Here is a 23,100-nt window from a genome sequence, read left to right as displayed (position 1 = left end):
CCTCGGGCGGTAGGTAGATCGGGTCTGTCCAGACAGAAGATGATGAATCGCAATGCAATGAAAACCGGAGACGTGAAGGCCGGTTCGTGATTACTTGGAGGTACCAGACGAAAGTGGCGGGAAATTCCAAACAACACTCATCACTTAGTGCTGCGCAACATTCAATTTAAAGACTCCTGCAAGCACGGAAAACAATTAGTCGGAGGAATCGCCAGCACCCCCCACCACTCTTGCATGCAGCTGCCACACGCTGCAAATGCAGGGACCATCGAGGGGGGCCTCAAAGTCTAGCTAAACCATTGTGTTTATTTCAACTAGATTAATTCCACACTTCTCAGAGCAACTATAAAGTACCTCTACTTCCAGTAAAATATGTAACAGTTCTCCCTTCTTTCACATTAAAATTCCCTCCTCGCATTCCATGGAATACAGCAAGCTTGGAAGCATGCTACAATAGCCCTTAATGCAAGTAAAAACAAGCATTGGCAAAGTCAATATGTCTCGCCATTGGTACCTTTAAATGTTTAGCCATGCAGCACATTCTCCTGACATCTAAGTTTATGGTAAATCAAATACGATATATTGGTCCTATTACTATCAGACATTAGGTTAAGTACTTTGAGAGTGTTTGTGAGAAGTTGGCCTGGTATATGATGTCCACAGTTCTGTGGGCACCCTGTATCAGTTCATACAATCCCTTATGGTGGTGGTTGTAAGTCAACCTTATAGACAAGCTATCCTAGGGGTAGCATGGACTAAGCAGCCTTAAAGGCTTAACTCCAAAGGACATGTGAAGCCAGCTGTTTTACCATATACAATCCTGTAATATCAAATGAAAGGACACCACACAAGTTATATATTATCAAAATATATGTATTTATTCTTAGAATAATCCCCACTACTCTTTATGAGCAATGAAGCACAAGCGTTTAAATAAAAGCACAGTTAAACATAGACAAGTTGCACGTTTTGGATGAGGCCGGTGGCCACTCAAACCATATATCAAAAAAGTGGTATAACAATCACTAATCGATCGGGGGTAAGGCCTAGGGCCTTGTGAATCGCTGGGACTACACTGGACTAACAGCAGTTAGGACGGGAGTAGCCCGCGGGATTCGGTGCAGTGCGGGAAGCACGGCTTGCACCAATGCAAAGTCAATGGTGCGTAAAAGTTACAATTTTATTGCAAAAAAAGTCTTCCGACTGGACTAGGTATACCAAACTTTAGACTTAGGCACTAGAGGTATGTACCAGTGTGGGAACACCGGCGCTAGTAAGTTACCTCACCCACAGGACGATGGTGCACAGGTGCCAACCTGTGTCGGGTTTCGTCACGCAGTTCGATGGTGCCTGAGGATGAAGATGCTGCAGGCGTCCAGAAGAGAAGTGTCCGGTGCGATCCAAGTGTGGATCGAAGTTGAAGGGTACCTGAAAGCAGAGGGGACAGAGTCTGGGTCACTAGCCAGTGACCAGGAAGGAACCAGGCAATGTCGGGCGCAATCAGGTTGATGACGGGTGCCTTGTCTCCGCTGCCACGTGGACTCTGGGGCACCGAGGATGACCTGGAGTGAATCACGAGCTGTCCCACAGAGGCTCTCGCTGTTGGCGGTGTCGGCTTCATGATCGGAGTCAACAAGCCTTGGCAAAGGCAACCCACGCAGGATTCGAAGAAGGCTTAACACTCGGACCAGCAAGGTCTGAGCGGGTGCTCCTTTTCAGGGGAGCGAGTGCCAATCTGGAGCAACCAGATCAGCCATGTAAATTTGTAGGTCCGTCGGTTCTGGGGCCACTAGCCAAGGGGCAAGCGACCGGACCAACGCGTCGAGCAGGAAAATGCAAAAGGGCCCCACGCAGCACTCATGAAGTGTGGAGGGGTGAGCTTCGGTGCACAAGCTGCTCGGGCTGGAGCTTCTCAGACTCCAATGCACAGCTTCGAGGGGACCTCGGATGCTGCACGGTCAGCGCTTCGTTGTTTCTCCAAGATGGCCGCTCCCACGCTTCAGGTCGCCTCCACGGGTCTCAGCTCTGCAGGGACTGTGGATCGGGCTGTTAGAAGGCAGGCACGCTGGGTCTTGTCGATCTCTGTTGCTCGAGTTCCGGCAGGAACTGCAACAAAGCAAACGTCGAGGTGCTGGATGGTGCCTGTTTGCACAGGGTGGTCACTCCTTGACCACAAGGGAGATTCTTCAGTGTTCCACGAGGAGTGGGATGTCGAAGGGTCCAGAGTTTCGTTTCATAAGTTTCAGTCAGGATAATCTGATGTGCATTGGCACTGCTCCCACCTATATTCCAAATCTGGGGGCTGGATTACCTGCTAGGGCCCTCCTATGGGTGGGACCTGGGAAGGGGGTGGTTACACCCCTTTCCCTTTGTCCAGTTTCACACCAGGACTGGGGCAGGATGGCCCCAGAACCGGTTTGACTGGAATCTGCCCAGGGACACCTTGTGCGCCCCAAGCAGGCAGTGTCTAGTTTCATTCAACTCTCTCTGCTACAATCCACTATCTCCTGTCTGGGGTGGTGTAACACCTCCCTGTGACAGGAAACTCTTTGTCCAGGCGTCCTCTGCCAGGTTTCGGCCAGCAGCAGGAGGTCAGACATGTGTCTGTGGCAGCAGCATCCATTTTGTGATGCTGGGGCTCTGGTTAGGATTAACCGTGTTTTCAGTAAAGTAACATGTCTTCTCCCTCTAGAAGGGTGGAATGCTACCCCCGTCGCCAGATTTGGCGAGAGGGTAGTATTCCAAAATGTATGACACCAAACACGACATGTTTTGATAAAGCCAAACCAAAGTTAGCATTAACCGCGAGGATTATAATGCACTTAAGAGTATATGGCATGGCAGTATCACTAGAACAGCTATAAGGAAATGGTTCCGAAAGCTGCAGACAGGCTCAGCTCATGCTAGAGCACCATCTCACATAAAACCAAGCAATCTGCCTCCAGGATTGTTAAGGCCTGCCATAGGAGTGATTTATAGGTATATATGTGTCCAGATAGAGGTTTAGACATAGGTATACTATATCTAAGCAAGGGGTGATTACACCACCTTGCCCCAGCTGTGTGAACAGCCAGTTGTGTCGATTTAAGTACCAGCCAGGGGTGGCAAAAGCTATGCTGCAGCCCCTGGTAGGCCTTGGATGCACCTATGCCCTTGGCACCTATAGTGCACTGTATAGGGGCTGACAAGGTGTCCAGTACCAATTTGGTTATGCACCTAGGGTGCATGGAGTCCATTCTAAGAGAGAGCAGATAGCCTGGGGCCCTGATTAGCATGATCCCAGGCCAACTAAGTCGAAAACCAGCTGAACACAAGGCAAAAAATCTAGGGTAACCATAGTCAGGTATCCACCTTCCTACAGTGTTGGCATGTGTATTTGTTTGAGAGGAAAGACCAGAACTAACTTGAAGAACAAGCTGACACCCTGGGTAAGATATTAGAACCTTTAGAGACAAAGGTTCCAAGAACAGAAAGGACACCCTTGCTGTGCAGCGTAACACCATCACTATGCACATTGTGACTTGTATTTCACCAGCACTGCTGCACTTGTGCCATTTTAGCACCAAAAGGCTCCTACACTGGCACCAGAAGTCGGATTTATTGATGGTAAATAATAACCAGATAACCGAAGGCTGTGTGAATATTTAGGGTCCGTCTGTTGAATACCTCAGTTGGAAGTACGAATTCCAAACACATATTTCTTATTTTAAACAGAACAAAAACCTTTTTTAACTAGATGAGCGTAGAGATCAAATAACTAAAACCACCCCCACCCAAGACATTTGAACAAGAGGAATGGATTCACCTCTCAGACTAGGAGTGAAACAAGCCCCCCTCCTTACATTCATTCACAGAAGGAGGCAGAGGAATGCTGGAGAGCGCTGTGTTAGGGGAGGAAAGAACCTGGCTGCACTTTGGCGGCTTTAGAATTAAATAAATACTCAACTGAAATAAAATGAGAGGTAGGTTACTATCTCCCCTAGCATCCCCAGGCACCCGATGACTGAGGACCTAGAGCTGGAGGGAGGAAGGATGCAGTGCACAGGAGAGATGCTGCACTGGACGTATTGTGCAGTTGTGAGAAGGGTGGCAATCAAGTGCCTTGGGAAGGGTGAAGCATGCAGGGGAAGAGTAGTGTGTAAACAGAGCTAAACAGGAAAAGGATGGGGATGGGATGTGGCTTAAGGGCTACAACTGCCGATTAAGGAACTGGGGAACCAACCTATGCCCTAAGGATAATGGTGAGAGATGGCAGTCTGCAGGGGGGCACATTGTTTTGTATTAAGCTACTGGTATTATATAGGTTGAGCCGGAAGCTGATGGAAAGAGTATGGTGTTCAGTGGGAGGATTCACAGATGTGTGCTGTGCCAGGATTAAGTGGTGTATGGTACAGAAGCAGGGGTTGAGAGTGATGTGCAGGGAGATGGGGTTGTAGCTCACACACGCCAGGATAAAGTGGTACAGCATGTACCGGGACCTGGAACAGAAGTGGTGCGCAGGATGGGTTAGGCGGGAAAGATGTGTAAGTGTGAGATACTGACCATATGAACATGTGTACTGGCGGCTCAAGGGGTACCACGCACTGACCCTAAAAACACATGCAGCGACAGCAAGCGGGGTCACTCAGCTGTAATAGAAACAGACACAATGGCAGCATGACTTGTGCCTCTGCTGACCACAGAAACATATGCAGTGGCAGCTAGAGAGGCTCTTAAAACTGCCCATAGAATCAATCACTGGCAACAAGAGTGGTGGCTCTCACTGGCCACGGATACATGTACAATAACGGCTAGAGATGGCCTTATTATTGGCCGTAGAAACATATACAATGGTTAAGGAGGAAGGCTTGCCCGGCCACTGAACATATACCAAGACACCGAGAGGAGTTCTTCTGATGGACAACTGAACTATAAACCTTGGCAATAAGCAGATGCTTCCCACTGTCCACATATGCATTTACATTGAAAACCAGGCAGATGCGTCTCATTGGCAGCAAGAATTAAGGTTGCCAAGCGACTCTGAGTATGACTTGAGCATTTCTGTAACAAGCTAATATGAAATGTGGGAGTTGTGGTCATGGATTAGTACAGTTGACCTGATTGCAATAGCCTACCTAATGACAAGGCTCAGCAAAAATAATGCGTGGGACTGGAAGTGGTGTCCCTGAGGACATACTGCCTTGACAAGAGACATTTCCTCCTACAGACTATAAAAACACTGGGGCATATTATCAAACCTGGGAGATAAAATTATCGCCGCTTTAGCGGCAGAAAACTGCCGATAAAGCGGCGATAATGGGCTTGATAATATGCTCTATAGACTTCCAATCGAAGAAATTCCAATAGATGTCTTCACATCTAACATGGGCTTCGATTGGAATTCCATAGAGCATATTATCAAGCCCATTATTGCCGCTTTATCAGCAGTTTTCTGTCGATGAAGCGCGATAATTTTATCGCCCAGGCTTGATAATATGCCCCACTGTTTCTTCTCCCATACCATAGATGCCTCCCTGACACTAAGATAGATATTTCCAACTGATCATAGAAGTGTACATATACAGCTGACTTTCCCCACGCCACGTGACCCAGGTAATGATGCCGTCTGGGAGACTGTGCCACCTCCACTGACAGACTGGGGGAGCTAGAGGCACATTTAGGACCAGCAGGAGCAAGGCAAACAGCCAGGCTGGATACAAAGATGTGAGGGGTGGGGAGGGGCAGAAAGTGGCAATTACATCCAGGGAGCAAAGGATAGGAGGCGAGTTAGAAAGAGCTTCTGTGAACACACCCACAAGAGGAACCAGCAGCTGATGAGCCAGAAACACAACAGAGCCGAGCCTGTGAAAGAGGCAAAAAAATAAAATAATTAAACAAAGTTGAAATCCTACATTAATGCGATATGGGGCAAGGGGCAGCCAGTGTAGAACTGTTCATGGATGGCATGCTCTCTGCCCGTGCCTCCAGTATCCCTGAACAGGGGTAAAATTGGATCTCAGACACCTCTCAAAACACAGTTGTGAGGCACGCTCTCTTGTTCACCTCACAGCACCATGCCCGCTCCCATAGAATATGTTAAGGAGATTGACATAGCTCTTAGAGAAGCTAGACCTACAGGGGTGTACACAGTGCTGGGAAAGGGTGTGGCCGGGGAAGTGTTCCTCTTTGAGGGAGGAGAGGTGTACCTAGGGAGCATGGTGTATGACTCTGTGGGTGTACAGATGCGGAGGCTGCAAGTGAGCGTTACATGTGGAACGGCACTGTACAGTGTAGGAAGAGTGTGCATCTGAGGGTAAGTGTGGCTCTGGAGCCATAGGAGTGCTCTCAGGAATACTGTAGACACAACAGAGCAGAAGGAGCATGAATAAACCTATGGAGGTGTCCTCGGTGGGACGCTAGGCAGTGCTGGGCCTGCGTGAGCTGGGAGGCGGAAATGTCGTGAAGGAAAAACTAAAATAAACTAGAGGAAAGTGTAAATAAAGTCAGGCTTGGTGTCCGCAAAGACTAGCAGCTCGGCCTCCTCAGTTTCCAGGAAGGTGAGGGTCTGAGAGCTGGGTCCGTATGCTTTGACCCTCATGCTGCGGATGTGCCTGTCCATGGGGTCCATAGGGTGGGTGAGAGAAGGAAACGTAAACTAAACCCCACGGCAAGATTGAAAGGAAACTCCTGGAAGCAGCGCAAGCAGCCAATGCATGAGGCGCTGGAAGAAGAGACAGGAGGAGGGCTTAGACAGCACTGATGGCAAAGTGCGACCCGCAAAGTAAGTGGCTGTGACAAGGCAATGTGGGGATGATTTACAGGGCCTTCAGACCTCCGAGCAACAGAAAACAGTGCCACTCATGTTGTGTGAGAAGCCTGCCCATCGGCAGGGAAAAAAGAGAAAGAGTTCCAAGAAACAAACACTTGAAGACACTGGTGGAATGTTAACAGTAGTTATGTCCTGCTCCTTGGGTGTTAACAGCTATCAAAGGGAGGGACAAAAAAAAAAGATTATTAGCACTAGAAAGGAAGACTTTTTAAAGGACAATCCAAGTTACCAATCAAAAGCCTTGGGCAGAATCTAAGACCACAAAGTGATTACAGCATGTCTCGGAGAGACAGTGCACGGGCTGCCTAGGCTCGACCTAAAAATGGGATCCTTATCCATTGTTGGCAGATAAAAGTCTATGAGGGTGCATTAGCGCTCTCTTGTCTCTAGCCTCATTTCCACTACACCCGCTTAGGTAATGATAGTTATGCCCTTGTTTTGTCTGAATCTACAGTGAGTGCTAGTCTGCGTTAATCTTTTGTATTCAATTCTAGGAATGTGTGAACTCAGAGTGTGTGTGTGTGTGTGTGTGTGTCAACCTCTGAACCTAAATTTATTTTATTTGTCAAACTGTAAATTTTCAGTGTGTGATTCTCTATTTTCATTAAATTACAGAACGTGTCTGTGCAAACCAACAACACATGGATGTCAGTCTGTGTGAACCTACAGCAAGTCTTTCTCTCTCTGTGAGACTTTACAGTATGTGAACCTAAGTTGTGGGATTGTTTGTGAATCTACACTGTGTGAGTGTCAGTCTAGGCAAACCTTCAGTATATGAAAATCAGTGTCTATATGCATAGGGGTAGAGCATGTGATGATTTGTGTGTGAATCTAAAATATGCATGTTAGTTTGTACAGTATGCGAGTGTCAGTGTGCGAAAATCTAGATCAATGGTTTTCAAATTTGCTAATCCTGCCCCCCTGTGTAAAATAATTTCACTGGGTTCTACAAAATGCAGCCACCCTTAAAGAATGTTGTGGGATGTGACATTGCACCCTCTAAAAATATAGGTAAAGCTAACTTTATGTAGGGCTTTTCAATCTCAAACACTAAGGGCCATATTTATGACCCGGTTTGCATTCGCTCATGCACCACGCAACGCGGTGCAAGAGCGACGCAAACCTTAAGTCAGATTTTTGAAGCCACGCAAAGCCACTTTGAGTAGCTCCAAAAATATGGAGTAATATAGTGTAAATCCTTCCATTCCATTACTCTGCCTTGAGTAGGTGTTACATGACCATTGCATGGGTGTCCTATGGTTTTTGACACATTCCCAGATTTACAAGACCTTGTAACCCTGGGAAAGCTCCAAAAAGATATGCCTTCCCAGGAGAGGTGTAACAAGTAGAACTATATTTAGTTTTCCTCCTCGTTACTTCCTCTTTCTATGTGTGCAGCACTCTGCAGCACATGTAGAAAGAGGAAGACCCCTCTTGGGATGCAAGAGTTCCTGTGTTGGCAATAAGCAGTCCATTGTGCACCAGTGCAGGGGGAAAAGTCAGGAATGCACTGTATGCCTTAAATACGGCACATTCCTGCCCTTTTCCTGTAATGTAGGGCAGTACAGCAAGGTTTGAGAACTGTGAGAAGTTGGCCTGGTGTATGCTGACCACTAGTTATAGTGGGCACCTTGTACCAGTCCAAACAACCCTTATTGATGATTAGGTTAAAGACAACCTTTTATTAAAGCTATCCTAGCGGTAGCTATGCAGAGCAGCCTTCAGGCTAAGTCTTGAAGGAATGTAAAGCAGCTTGTTTTACCAGTCTATAACCTCCTGAATGACCAAATGAAAGGAGAACCACAAAGGTGTTATTATAAAAAATATGTATTTATTACTAAACACTCTTTACTAATCTCTTTATGAGATTAGAGCACAAAGTACACAATAATAAATCACTAGAACCACAGTAAATAGTAAGTATGGGCGGCAAATCCGTTACGCCCGCGGATTTTTCGGATTTTTGGTGAATACGCAATCCGTGTATTTTACGTATTTTCCAAAAAATACGAAAAAATCCGCAGATGTAACGGGTTCAAAAGTTGAACCCCCACCCACGCATGTAATGGCGCCAGCAAGCTGCCAGCGCCGTTGTAAAATAGTTACAAAGTTAGCTTGCACAGGAACCACTAGATAAGTGCTTCCTGTGCAAGCTAACTTTGTAACTATTTTACAACGGCGCTGGCAGCTTGCTGGCGCCATTGTAAATAGTGACCCCTGCGCCCTTCGGCGCGATTGTATAGTAACACACACATGGTCGCTGTAGACAACTCTCTGGCACTTTAGGCAGCTGTAGTGTAGTAAAAGCACTATACATTTACCCAACGAGGAAGCACTTACAGATATCAATAAAGCATGTGCCCTAGTTGAAGCTTAAATTCAGTGACTCATTCATCAGCCCAGAAACAATCGTGAGCGTCGTGGAGGCAGGGCAGGTGTGCCTTCTTCCCAAATCTACCGTCGAAAATCAGCTGTGATGCTGGATAGAGGCCTATGCATCCTTGACTTTCACCAGCAAGCAATCCTCGAGCTGTTCCTGTGACCAGGAGCTTCTGTCTCTTGATCTGCTGCTCTGATCGGTCTCTGACCTTTTATACACACAAGAGGCATGTGCACTCGCATGGGAGCCCCGTCCGTTTGGCCATGAGTAGGCACATTGTGTTCGCACGGGTTTCTGCACGTTCACGAGCGTTTTGTACAATAAAACCCTCGCAAACTTGCAGAAACCCGTGCGAACACGCAAAAAAAAAATACGCTAGGATCCGCGGATTTTGCGTATTGTCGCAATCCGCAAATACGCAGATCCGCGGATTGCCAATCCGCAAAATCCGCCCATGCTTAGTAAATAGCACAATACACAGTGGGCTCCAGGAGGAGACCAAACCATATACTAAGAAAGTGGTATAACAACCACGACTTGACTAGAGACAGTGCCTAGAGCACGTAGAATTGCTGGGACCCCAAGGAGCCACCCAAGGTAGTGACACAGGGGACCCACGGGGGACGTGTGCAGTGTGAGAGCACAGCAGCGAGCTCCATACAACTCTATGGGAAAGTCGCGGTTGGAATTTTAAAGTTTAAGGACACTTAGGAGAGGACTTTGAGAAAACCCTTTCAAACTTAGAAAGCTCTAAGGCCAGCACCCTTGTGAGCGCTGCAGTACCCGTGTTACCTAACCCAGGGAAGTCGGGTGCATAGGTGTTAAATGGTGTCGGGAATCTTCGTCGTTTTCAATGGCGTGATGCTGAAAAGTGCTGCTGCCGTGAAGAGAAAAAGTGTCCGGTGTGATCCAAGCCTGGATCAGGGATGAGAAGAACCTGAAAGCAGAGGGGCAGAGTCTGGGTCACTTGCCAGTGACCACGGGCTCGGTAGACGGATGCCCACCAATGTCGGGTGCTTCAGGTGAGAAGAGGTGATGCTTGACTCTGCAGCCACGGGGACCAGGAGATGTTGAGGATGACCAAAGTCTGCAGGCGAGCTGTCCCACAAAGGATGTCGAGTGCTGGGAGGGTCAGTGTCCGGATTGAACACTAACAAACCTTGGCAACTGCAAACCACACGATCAGAGAAAAGATGCTTAGGTGGGGACGAGCAAGGTCCTGGTGACTCCCCAAGTGATAGAGAGTCAGGACATATCTGGAGCAACCAGAAAAGCCCATTGAAAGTTAAAGTTTCCTTCACAGGGACCCACAGGTCAACAGACCAGAGGTCGCAAGGGGACCTCAAGAGGAATCACTAAGTACATAGCCCACGGAACACTTGTGTAGTGTAGGCTAGTAATCTTCAGTGGAATCACTGCTTGGGGTCTGGACTACAAGCAGCCCAAAGCACAGCTTCAGGGGTCACTGGAAAGTAGATGCTTCTGCAAATGGACGCGGTGTCCAGGGGTTCGGGTTGCAAAGTCCCCACGAGGGATACATGTCTCAAGTTTCCGGAGCTCACTAGTCAACTTCGGGAACACTTGAAAACCCACCTCCTGTGTTGCAAAAGTCTTCGGAGTCGCAAACCGGCCAGATGCATCTTTGGTGCCTGCTTAGCAGGGGGGTAAATCCTTTACTCCAAGGGAGATTCTTCAGTTATCTAGCACAGTGTAGATTGTCAAAGTACTTGGTTTCTGTAGAAGAGTTTCGTCCAGGTAAATCTAAAGTCCTGTAGCCAGGGGTTCCTACTTTATACCCAATGAAGGAATGGAACAAACTCTGGGGACCTGGTTTCAAGGCCGGCACTCTCCCCAGCAGCTTCCGCCTACTGCCACTCGCCAGTCTCAAGTTCCTGCTCAGTGCCGCGGGTTCGAGCCAGCAGCCCATCCCGCACCGCAGTTCCTCTTTGCCAATCCTCGTCTGTTTTAGGGATAATCCCCCCTGTCCCTCATTGTTGCCCTCCTTCGTGCCTGTGATTCAGAAGCTTTATTTGTTTTCCTTTGGTTTTTCTTTTACTGTGCGCTGTTGTTGTTATCTCTGCCCAGATTCTCCCGCTGCTGCTGCCCCTGAGGCTCCGCCCCCCACTCAGCCCCACTTCCGCCTCCCAACCTCTGCTACCGCCCCCTCTCCTTCATATGGCAACCGCTGCATGGTTGTGCAGCGGACGCACGCAGCTGTGATGCTGGATAGAGGCCTATGCATCCTTGACTTTCACCAGCAAGCAATCCTCGAGCTGTTCCTGTGACCAGGAGCTTCTGTCTCTTGATCTGCTGCTCTGATCGGTCTCTGACCTTTTATACACACAAGAGGCATGTGCACTCGCATGGGAGCCCCGTCCGTTTGGCCATGAGTAGGCACATTGTGTTCGCACGGGTTTCTGCACGTTCGCGAGCGTTTTGTACAATAAAACCCTCGCAAACTTGCAGAAACCCGTGCGAACACGCAAAAAAAAAATACGCTAGGATCCGCGGATTTTGCGTATTGTCGCAATCCGCAAATACGCAGATCCGCGGATTGCCAATCCGCAAAATCCGCCCATGCTTAGTAAATAGCACAATACACAGTGGGCTCCAGGAGGAGACCAAACCATATACTAAGAAAGTGGTATAACAACCACGACTTGACTAGAGACAGTGCCTAGAGCACGTAGAATTGCTGGGACCCCAAGGAGCCACCCAAGGTAGTGACACAGGGGACCCACGGGGGACGTGTGCAGTGTGAGAGCACAGCAGCGAGCTCCATACAACTCTATGGGAAAGTCGCGGTTGGAATTTTAAAGTTTAAGGACACTTAGGAGAGGACTTTGAGAAAACCCTTTCAAACTTAGAAAGCTCTAAGGCCAGCACCCTTGTGAGCGCTGCAGTACCCGTGTTACCTAACCCAGGGAAGTCGGGTGCATAGGTGTTAAATGGTGTCGGGAATCTTCGTCGTTTTCAATGGCGTGATGCTGAAAAGTGCTGCTGCCGTGAAGAGAAAAAGTGTCCGGTGTGATCCAAGCCTGGATCAGGGATGAGAAGAACCTGAAAGCAGAGGGGCAGAGTCTGGGTCACTTGCCAGTGACCACGGGCTCGGTAGACGGATGCCCACCAATGTCGGGTGCTTCAGGTGAGAAGAGGTGATGCTTGACTCTGCAGCCACGGGGACCAGGAGATGTTGAGGATGACCAAAGTCTGCAGGCGAGCTGTCCCACAAAGGATGTCGAGTGCTGGGAGGGTCAGTGTCCGGATTGAACACTAACAAACCTTGGCAACTGCAAACCACACGATCAGAGAAAAGATGCTTAGGTGGGGACGAGCAAGGTCCTGGTGACTCCCCAAGTGATGGAGAGTCAGGACATATCTGGAGCAACCAGAAAAGCCCATTGAAAGTTAAAGTTTCCTTCACAGGGACCCACAGGTCAACAGACCAGAGGTCGCAAGGGGACCTCAAGAGGAATCACTAAGTACATAGCCCACGGAACACTTGTGTAGTGTAGGCTAGTAATCTTCAGTGGAATCACTGCTTGGGGTCTGGACTACAAGCAGCCCAAAGCACAGCTTCAGGGGTCACTGGAAAGTAGATGCTTCTGCAAATGGACGCGGTGTCCAGGGGTTCGGGTTGCAAAGTCCCCACGAGGGATACATGTCTCAAGTTTCCGGAGCTCACTAGTCAACTTCGGGAACACTTGAAAACCCACCTCCTGTGTTGCAAAAGTCTTCGGAGTCGCAAACCGGCCAGATGCATCTTTGGTGCCTGCTTAGCAGGGGGGTAAATCCTTTACTCCAAGGGAGATTCTTCAGTTATCTAGCACAGTGTAGATTGTCAAAGTACTTGGTTTCTGTAGAAGAGTTTCGTCCAGGTAAATCTAAAGTCCTGTAGCCAGGGGTTCCTACTTTATACCCAATGAAGGAATGGAACAAACTCTGGGGACCTGGTTTCAAGGCCGGCACTCTCCCCAGCAGCTTCCGCCTACTGCCACTCGCCAGTCTCAAGTTCCTGCTCAGTGCCGCGGGTTCGAGCCAGCAGCCCATCCCGCACCGCAGTTCCTCTTTGCCAATCCTCGTCTGTTTTAGGGATAATCCCCCCTGTCCCTCATTGTTGCCCTCCTTCGTGCCTGTGATTCAGAAGCTTTATTTGTTTTCCTTTGGTTTTTCTTTTACTGTGCGCTGTTGTTGTTATCTCTGCCCAGATTCTCCCGCTGCTGCTGCCCCTGAGGCTCCGCCCCCCACTCAGCCCCACTTCCGCCTCCCAACCTCTGCTACCGCCCCCTCTCCTTCATATGGCAACCGCTGCATGGTTGTGCAGCGGACGCACGCAGCGGGCACGCCCAAGGCAAGGAAAGCCCATCTGCGCCTGTCCGCGCTTGGACTGCGCCCAGTGCCAGATCCCCTGTCCCACGATCGCCAGGACACCCGACTCCTCTATGACGCCAACACCCTCCACGCACTCACTGCCGGCCGATCTTTCACCTGCTTCCAGGTCACCCCTAAGCACACCCACAGGCTCTTCACATGCCGAAACTGCATCTTCACCAGCCAACGAACACTGATACGCTCGGCCCGCCCCACAAGGGCAAGCCACAACCATCTCAGATGCATACTACTCAACACCCACTTAGTCCACAAGCACGCCGTCGAACTCTGGAACCTTCTCGATTCATCCTCCCTGGACGCCGCCTTCCTGATGGAGACCTGGACGAACGCATCCTCGGCGCCCAACAACGCCATTGCCATCCCGGACGGCTACAAGATCACACGCAGGGACTGAAACAACAAACCAGGAGGCGGAATCGTCATCGTTCACAGGAACACCATCAGAATTTCGACCAACACCGAAGACTCCCTCAGCATGGCTGAACTCCTACACTCCCAGATCCACATTGATCACAACACCACCCTCAGAGGAACCCTTGTCTCTACAGAACCCCGGAACCCCGACCACAGTTCAGCGACTCCATCGCCGGCCTCATCAGCATGCACGCCCTTGCCTCCACAGATTACATCCTCCTTGGAGAGCTAAACTTCGTCCTCGAGAACGCCAACAACAGCAACTCCAAAACACTGCTCGACAGCCTCGCCAACCTAGGACTCAAACAACTCATCACATCACCCACCCACTCCGCCAGACACACGCTCGACCCCATCTTCTCCTCCAGCAATCACGTCACCTTTAGCCACACCACCGAACTCCACTGGACCGACCACCACTGCATCCACTGATCCTTCGAGAAACACACCACGCACAACCAACAGCAAAGAATCCCACACCGCATCAGGAACAAAGTCACCGAAGACCAGCTCCTCACCACCCTCGCCCGAGACCTTCCATCCGAGCCCTTGGACACCAACGCAGCGGCCAACAACTTCAGACTATGGATTGACGACTGCCCCAACACCCTCGCCCGATCAGGAAACCCTAAAACAGGTGCACCGACACAAGTGCCATCTTGTTCAACGCCGACCACCAGAATACCAAACCTGCCGAAGTCTCGAGAAACAGTGGCGCCAAGACCAGACATCAGACAACCACGTAGCCCTCAAGAACGCCAGACGCAAGCACCACCAACTCATACGATCTGCCAAAATAACCTCCTTCAAGCTACGCATTGACAACAGCGCACACAACAGCAAGGAGCTCTTCCACATCATGAAAGAACTCGCCACCCCCAGCTCCAGCTCTAATGACATCCCGCTGTCGCAAGAACTCTGCAACTCTGTGGCCACCTTCTTCCACCTCAAGATCGCAGACATCCACGACGCAACGCCCACCAAACACACCGACCTCTGCTCTCCTGGAAAAACGTCAACAGCCAAGACACCATCAAAATCATGAACATCATCCACTCCAGCTCACTTTCCTACCCCTGCTCTCACCACATCTTTAACAAAGCAAGCTCCATGGTCGCACCCCAACCCCGAAAGATCATCAACAGTTCTTTCAACACCACCACCTTTCCAGAGAGCTGGAAACACGCCAAGATCAACGCCCTACTCAAGAAACCCAAGGCGGACCCAACGGAACTCAAGAACTTTTGACCCATCTCCGTGCTCCCGTTCCCGGTAAAAGTCATTGAGAAGACTGCCAACAAACAACTGACCCAGTTCCTGGAAGAGAACAACATCCTGGACTCCTCCCAATCCGGCTTCCGCAGCAACAACTGACCCAGTTCCTGGAAGAGAACAACATCCTGGACTCCTCCCAATCCGGCTTCCGCAGCAATCACAGCACTGAAATCGCCCTCATCGCAGCCACCGACATCAGGGCTTTGATGGACAATGGTGAAACCTCTGCCCTCATCCTCCTGGACCTCTCGGCCGCCTTTGACACCGCCTGCCGCCACTCCCTGCGCACAGGCCTCCACGACGCAGAGATCCACAACAAAACCCTTAACTGGATCACCTCCTTCCTCACCGGCAGACACCAGAGAGTCCGCCTCCCCTCAATCCGATCCGAAGCCACCACGATCACCTGCGGTGTACGCAAAGGATCAACCCTCAGCCCGACCCTTTTCAACATCTACATTGCACCTCTCACCAACATCGTCCGAGTACACCACCTCAACATCATCTCGTAAGGCGACGACACCCAGCTGATCCTCTCCCTCACCAAGGACCCGGCCACCGCCAAATCCAACCTCCACGAGAGAATGAAGGCCATCGCAGACTGGATGAATGCCAGCCATCTGAAACTAAACTCTGACAAGATGGAAGTCCTCATCCTCGGCTCCACCTGCTCTGCATGGGACGACTCCTGGTGGCCATCCACATTGGGAGCTGCCCTGACACCCGCCAATCATGCATGCAACCTAGGGTTCATCCTGGACTCAACACTCTCCATGACCCAGCAAGTGAACGCTGTCTCGTACTCCTGCTTCAACACCCTCTGCATGCTCTGCAAGATCTACAGATGGATCCCTACCGAAGCCAGAAGAGCGGTCACCCAAGCCCTCGTCAGCAGCAGGCTGGACTACGGCAACACCCTCTATGCAGGAACCGTGGCCAAACTCCAGAAAAGACTCCAACGGATTCAAAATGCCTCTGCACGCCTCATCCTCGATATCCCTCGCCACAGCCACATCACCGCCCACCTGAGAGACCTGCACTGGCTCCCGGTCAACAAGAGGGTCACTTTCAAACTCCTCATACACACTCACAAAGCACTCCACAACACCGGACCAGCATACCTCAATGAACGACTCATCTTCTACCCCCGAACCGACGGCTTCGCTCCGCTGACCATGCCCTCGCCACCGTCCCAAGCTTCCGCCGAACGACCACCGGCAGCAGATCATTCTCCCACCTCGCCGCCAAGACATCGAACTCCCTCCCCACCCACCTGCGACAGACGTAAAATCTGCTGACCTTCAGGAGACTCCTCAAGACCTGGCTGTCCGATCAGTAGCTGCTTCATCCCCCTCGCCCCAGCGCCTTGAGACTCTCACAGGTGAGTAACACACTCTACAAATGCTTGATTTCCGGCCATTTCCGGCGCTTGCCGCGGTCACGCCCCTTTTCGAGGCCACGCCCCTTCCTAGCTCTTAAAAGGCGCTGAACCACAAGCGCCAGCCAGATCGACAGACTACTCCTGAGGCGGAAAGCCGGGAGCACGCACTTTTGTTTATATTGCTGATTTTAAAACATTGAATGTCACTTATTTCTGTGCTTTTTTAATCACTCACCTCCGCTCCTCAAATCTGCTGCTTGCAGACCTCAGTTCGCCCAGACCACCCGTGCAACGGATTTAGCGTTCACGGCTGTTGGTACCGGGACACTCTTGGCGCCATTTCCGGCGCTTGCCGCGGCCACACCCCTTTTAGAGGCCACGCCCCCCTTCCTAGCTCTTAAAAGGCGCTGAACCACAAGCGCCAGCCAGATCGACAGACTACTCCTGAGGCGGAAAGCCGGGAGCATGCACTTTTGTTTATATTGCTGATTTTAAAACATTGAATGTCACTTATTTCTGTGCTTTTTTAATCACTCACCTCCGCTCCTCAAATCTGCTGCTTGCAGACCTCAGTTCGCCCAGACCACCCGTGCAACGGATTTAGCGTTCACGGCTGTTGGTACCGGGACACTCTTGGCGCCATTTCCGGCGCTTGCCGCGGCCACGCCCCTTTCCCGCCCCTCCCACTGACCCATAAATCATGTGTAGATACCGGACGCGCAGAGGACGAGCGCAGCGGGCGCGCCGATTGCGCGCCGAAGGCGCGCCTAAGGCAAGCCCGTCTGCGCCCGTCCGCGACCGACCGGGGCTAGGGGCACTCCACTCTGCCCAATTAACATCTTACTCCCCTACACAACTCCGCAACCTTCAGGGCCCCTGGCCACTCCCTGCCTCTATTCGCTCTCTCATATCTACACTGGACCTTACCCCCGCTCCTTCATCTCCTAACCTCCCTGTTCCCCCACTTCCCCCTATCCTCCCAGAGTGGTCGTTAGCCTAGCTTCATCTAAAAGTCTTTCGGCCTATTATCTTAACACCCGGTCAGCAGTAGCCCACTCACACGAACTGTCGGTGCTGCTAGACCTCCACGCACCCGATCTTCTCTTTCTAACAGAGACTTGGTTTTGCGCGGATTCTCTCCCCACCCTATTGGCCACCCTCCCTCTCCCTTACTATGCTCTCCGAGCAGACCGCTGCAATGGCAGAAATGGAGGCGGCGTAGCAGTGATCGCTCGGTCCGACCTCCCCTTTCAATGTCTATCCCTACCAGGCATTGCCACAACAGAGTACTTAGCTATTCGCACTACTTCTACCACCCCTCCTCTCACTTGCATGCTCATTTATCGGCCCCCGCAGTCACCCTTATCCTTCCTCCCTGATTTCCAAGAGGTACTTTCCACCCTGACGGTTAACAACTCCTCCATCCTACTACTGGGAGATTTTAACTTTTGGCCTTCAGACCCAGCTGAATGCCCTTCCTCTAGGGAATTCTCAGATACACTCTTATCCCTCAATTTTGTATCACATGCTCATTCTCCCACTCATGTCAAAGGACACATTTTAGACCAGATCTGGTCCTTGAACTGCCCAATAGACTCTCTGTCCATCTCGCCTTGCACCTGGTCCGACCACCACTTGATTGAGTTTACCCTCCCCATCAATCCCTCCATAGGCCCCCGCTCCCAAAGAATGTCTGGGTCCGCTCATGGAACCGTGTGGTTCCGGAGAACCTAACCGCAGCATTAGCCTCTTCCTATCCTATCCTACAAGGCCTTTCCACCCTTTCTCAGGCCGTTGCCATTGAACATTGGCTTTCTTCTAGTTGTAACTTAATCGCCCCACTGAAGCGGGTATCCTCTAAACGGGAGAAAGATGCCAACCTATGGTTTAATGAGGACCTTAAAACCACCAAATTGGCAGTACGCCGTGCCGAGCGTGCCTGGAGGAGGAATTATTTCCCCCCACTTAAAATTGAGTTTACTGCACTCCTAGCTCAATACAAAAATGCCATCCTAGCTGCAAAAACGGCCTACTTTTCTGCAAAGATCCATGCAGCTGAGAATAAACCGAGGGAAATCTTCTCGATTGTCCACAACCTGGCTTTTTCCGACAGGACATCTCTTAAGCCCTCCCCGTCCCAGGACCTCTGCCATTCTCTCAATAACTTCTTTTTTGAGAAGATTGTTACTATTAAAACCAATATTCCCTCACCCTCCCCGACCTTTGTTGACCCTCAGTACCCCCCACCCAAAGGACAACTTGATGTTTTTCCTCCCTTGACTAAAGACTCCTTGGCCTCATTAATTCCTCTTATCAAATCCGGATCCCCATTGGATACTTGCCCTGCACACATCCTCCGCCACATCTATACCACCTGTCCAGACCCCCCCCTCCACTTCCTTGAAAGTTCACTCTCCCAGGGGGTTGTCCCCAACCCTCTGAAAACCGCCGTTATCGTCCCCATTTTTAAAAAACCTGGCGCTGATCCTTCGGTCCCCGCCAACTACCGCCCTATTTCCCTCCTACCATTCCTGGCGAAGGTGCTCGAACGCCATGTCACCAGGTCCCTGAGCACCTTTGTGGAGGAGTATGGGATCCTCGCACCTCACCAGGCTGGTTTCCGCCCCGCACACTCTACGGAGTCCGTAGTCCTCTCGGTCCTTGACAACCTCAGGGAGGGAATGGACACCAACCAGACCCAGGCCTTGGTTCTACTCGACCTATCAGCCGCCTTTGACACGGTTGATCATACCATCTTACTTTCCCGTGTCGGGGCGGCAGGGATCGGAGGCTCCGCTCTGGTTTGGCTGTCCTCCTTCCTGAGGGACCGCACCCAGGCTGTCCGCCTGGGTGAGTTCTCTGCGGACTTCCGTAAAGTTTAGTGCCGGGTCCCCCAAGGTTCCTCCCTCTCACCCCTTTTGTTTAATCTGTATATTGCCCCTCTCATTTTTTCACTACAACAAATGGACGTCAGCATATACAATTATGCGGACGACCTCCAACTTGTTTTCAACCTGTCTTCTTCCCCCGCCTCCATCTCAAATTTCCAGTCCATTATGATTTTTATCCAGGACTGGATGAATTACAACCACCTGAAACTTAACCCGGACAAGACCGAGCTGGTGTTAACAGGTGGTTGCTCCAGTCCCTGGTCCCCACTCTTCTGGCCCCCGTCCCTAGGTTCCCCCCCGGTCCCCTCTTCCTCAGTTAAAACTCTAGGTATCAAACTCAATTCCCAGCTCACTCTTCACTCCCAGGTCAGCTCAGTGGTATCTTCCTCCTTCTTATCACTCCGCACCATCCGCAAGGTTTCTCGCTTTTTCACCTTCGAGGCCTTGAAACTGATCACTCTGGCAATGGTCATCTCCCGCCTGGATTATGGCAACGCCTTATATGCAGGGATTCCTGCATATAGCTTACGGCGGTTGCAATTAATCCAGAACCAGGCGGCAAGATTAGTGTTCAACCTTCCGAAATCTCATCATGTAACTCCCCTCCTGAGATCTCTACATTGGCTTCCTGTCCGTGAACGCGTCCAGTTTAAACTTGCCTCCATCACCTTTCTTGCTCGACTGGGCGCGACTCCGGCCTTCATAACATCTGCAATTGTGCCCTATGTTCCAACCAGAGAATTACGCTCCTGTTCGCAACACCTGTTATCAGCCCCCCGCTTTCAGAGAAAGAAATGGGGAGGATCAAAGTTTGCCACTCTTGCCCCACTTCTGTGGAACTCCCTTCCTCTCGACCTCAGATCCACAACCTTGTACCCTCAATTTCGGAAGAAACTTAAAACCTATCTATTTGCCAAATGTTTTAATTAAAACCACCTGATGTTTCCCCCTTTTCCTTCTGCTCCCCTACTCCTACCTTGGAGATCTGTCTATTGCAGCGCCATGAAACCGCTGGTGAAAGTGCGCTATATAAATATTTTAAACTCAAACTCTTGATTGATTGAATGACTCACCTATGGGAGGGTCAGGAAAGAGGGGTAGCTACAACATGTCCTTTGTCCAGTTTCGTGCCAGAGCAGGAGCAAATGGCTCCTGCAACTGGTTTGAGCTGGACTATGCACAGGGACACCAAATGTGCCCCAGTGCAGACATCAAAGCACCCTCAGAGTGCACCCACCCAGCTCCAATACACTAAAGCCTGTCTGGGAGCCTGGTTACACCTCCCTTTGATAGCAAACCTATTGTCCAGCCTCCCCTGCCGGAGTTTCTCCAGCAGCAGGAGGGAAGAAGCGTGTCTGTGGCTGGCAGCATCCATCTTGTGATGTCAGGGTTCTGTAAAGCTGGTATCGGGTGTACCGGTGTAGTCATATTTCTCCCTCTAGGAAGGAGGAATCATACCTCCCATACCACTTTCTGGTGTAGAGGTATGATTCCAAGGTGTATGACACCAAACACTACAGGTTTTCTGTGCAGCGTTTTAATTTACCGGGAGGTTATAATGCACTTAAGAGTATATGGTATGGCTGCATCACAGAACAACTCCGTAGAATAGATTCTGAAGGCTGCAGAGGTGCTCTGCTCATGCATGGGCACCCTCTCACATAAAACCCAGCACCCTACCTTCAGGATTGATAAGGCCTGCCATAGGGGTGACTGATAGGTTTATATATGCAGTGATAAGGTATATAAAGTGAACCTATATCTAAGTAACGGGTGCATGCACCACCTTACACAGGTTGCAGTAGCAGACCTGTGGTGTCAATTTGAGTGGCCTCTTAGGGGTGGCATAATACATGCTGCAGCCCCTGGGAGGCCTCTGGGGTACCTATGTCCTGGGTATATAGTATACCATATACTAGGGACTTATAAGGGTACCCCAGAATCCAATCTGGGGTGTACCTAAGGTACATGCAATCAATTTAGAGGAGAAAGCTGCTAGGCTGGATTCCTGAATTGCAGGATCCCAGCCACACTAAGTTGAAAACCGTGAAATATCAGCGTAAAGTGGGGGTAACTATAAGAAGCAGATCCTACTCTCCTACAGGAACAACTTATCTAGAGTGTTTGATTGCAAGTCTGTCTGAATCTATTATATGTTATTGTCACTATTTGTCACCCTGCAGTATGTGTTTGAATCTTTTTATTGGCATTTGAAAAGGCAAAAGAAACAAGAACAGAAAAAAAAATCAGAGCCAAGATTAGTATCACATTTCGGCCAACCTGCACTACCGCCGAGTCACAACACACATAGTAAGATACGAAATTCTGGAGTGTAGAGGTGCCGGGAGGTGGGTGTCTAGGGAGGATATGGTATCCCGAAGGTTCTTTGACCAACAAAAAAGGGAAAATTGTAACAGGAATAGAAGTGTGTCTGTGGGGTCTCATGAGAGGGGTGGCGAAGAACAACTTTGCTTTGAATGGGAACGGGTGCAGAGCTGGGTCCGACGATGGTTTTGCGGTTCCTCAGGGCAGAGTTCATTGTTCTTTAAAGTAGTTTTTTTCTGGACATTTCTTCTGTCCACGGGAGATCTTGATCTTTGTCGAAGGCAGGCAGTCCTCCCAAGACTTTGAGGTCACTGGGCTGCAGGACTGGTCTTTTGGCACAGGTTCGTCAAGGGCTGCACACAGGCCGGTAAGGCTGGGGCCAAGTCAGTTGATGTCTACAGTCTTCTCTGCTGGTACAACACTGTTGTGTTTGGCTCTTCTTGGGTTGTCAGGAATCTTAGTTCCAGTTGCATTATGGAGTTGCTCTTCTGTCTTGACCCAGAAAGGTATTTCACCGTGGGAGGTCAGGTGATAGGGCATCTGCGACAGGTGATGGACTCGGTAGTAGGTCCGAAAATGAGGAGGCGAATGCCACCGGAGATTGCGGCGGCATTTTGCAAGTGTCATTCTATGCTCTTCTCCCCATGACTTAGGAAATAAACTTGGAAATGAAAAGATGTATCAGGACTGGCTCGAATGGCCTAGAAATGGTCTCTCTTGTGGTCAGTCCTAAGGCTGGCAGCAGGTCCGCCTGCCAATCTATGAAAGAGGCAGTAATGAGTCAGTTGGTGTGAAACTGTACATGCTTCAGAGCAGCTTTGCCGCAGAGACTCTTAAAAATCAATATATTTTGCCTTGGACGGCGCTTTTGGCCTTTCGATCTTGCCGTGGAGCGCTCCCTTCGCACTCGGGCTATGTAACCTAATGATGACCATACAGAAGCCGGGGGCTGCCGGGCTTTCATCGTGGGCCTTTTCATGTCTAAGCAGACATCTTACAGAGTGCTTGACACCATGAAGGGTGCTGACAATCCCAGAAGCAGACCGTGGAAGAGATGGAGCGTTTGGCAGTGAGTGCAACGCATCCCTCTCTCCCTAAATCTTTACTACTTCCTGTCAGGGTCAGGACAGCTTAGAAACGAGGGAAGTCAATCGCTGTAATATGCAGTGTAAAAGCAAGCAGTACCTTCCACTAGCCATCCAATCACAGCACACTTCGGAGCCATTTGCAAAAG

This window comes from Lissotriton helveticus, chromosome 3_1 (genome assembly GCF_964261635.1).
Source record: "Lissotriton helveticus chromosome 3_1, aLisHel1.1, whole genome shotgun sequence".
NCBI lineage: Eukaryota > Metazoa > Chordata > Amphibia > Caudata > Salamandridae > Lissotriton > Lissotriton helveticus.
This window is presented reverse-complemented; position numbering follows the sequence as displayed.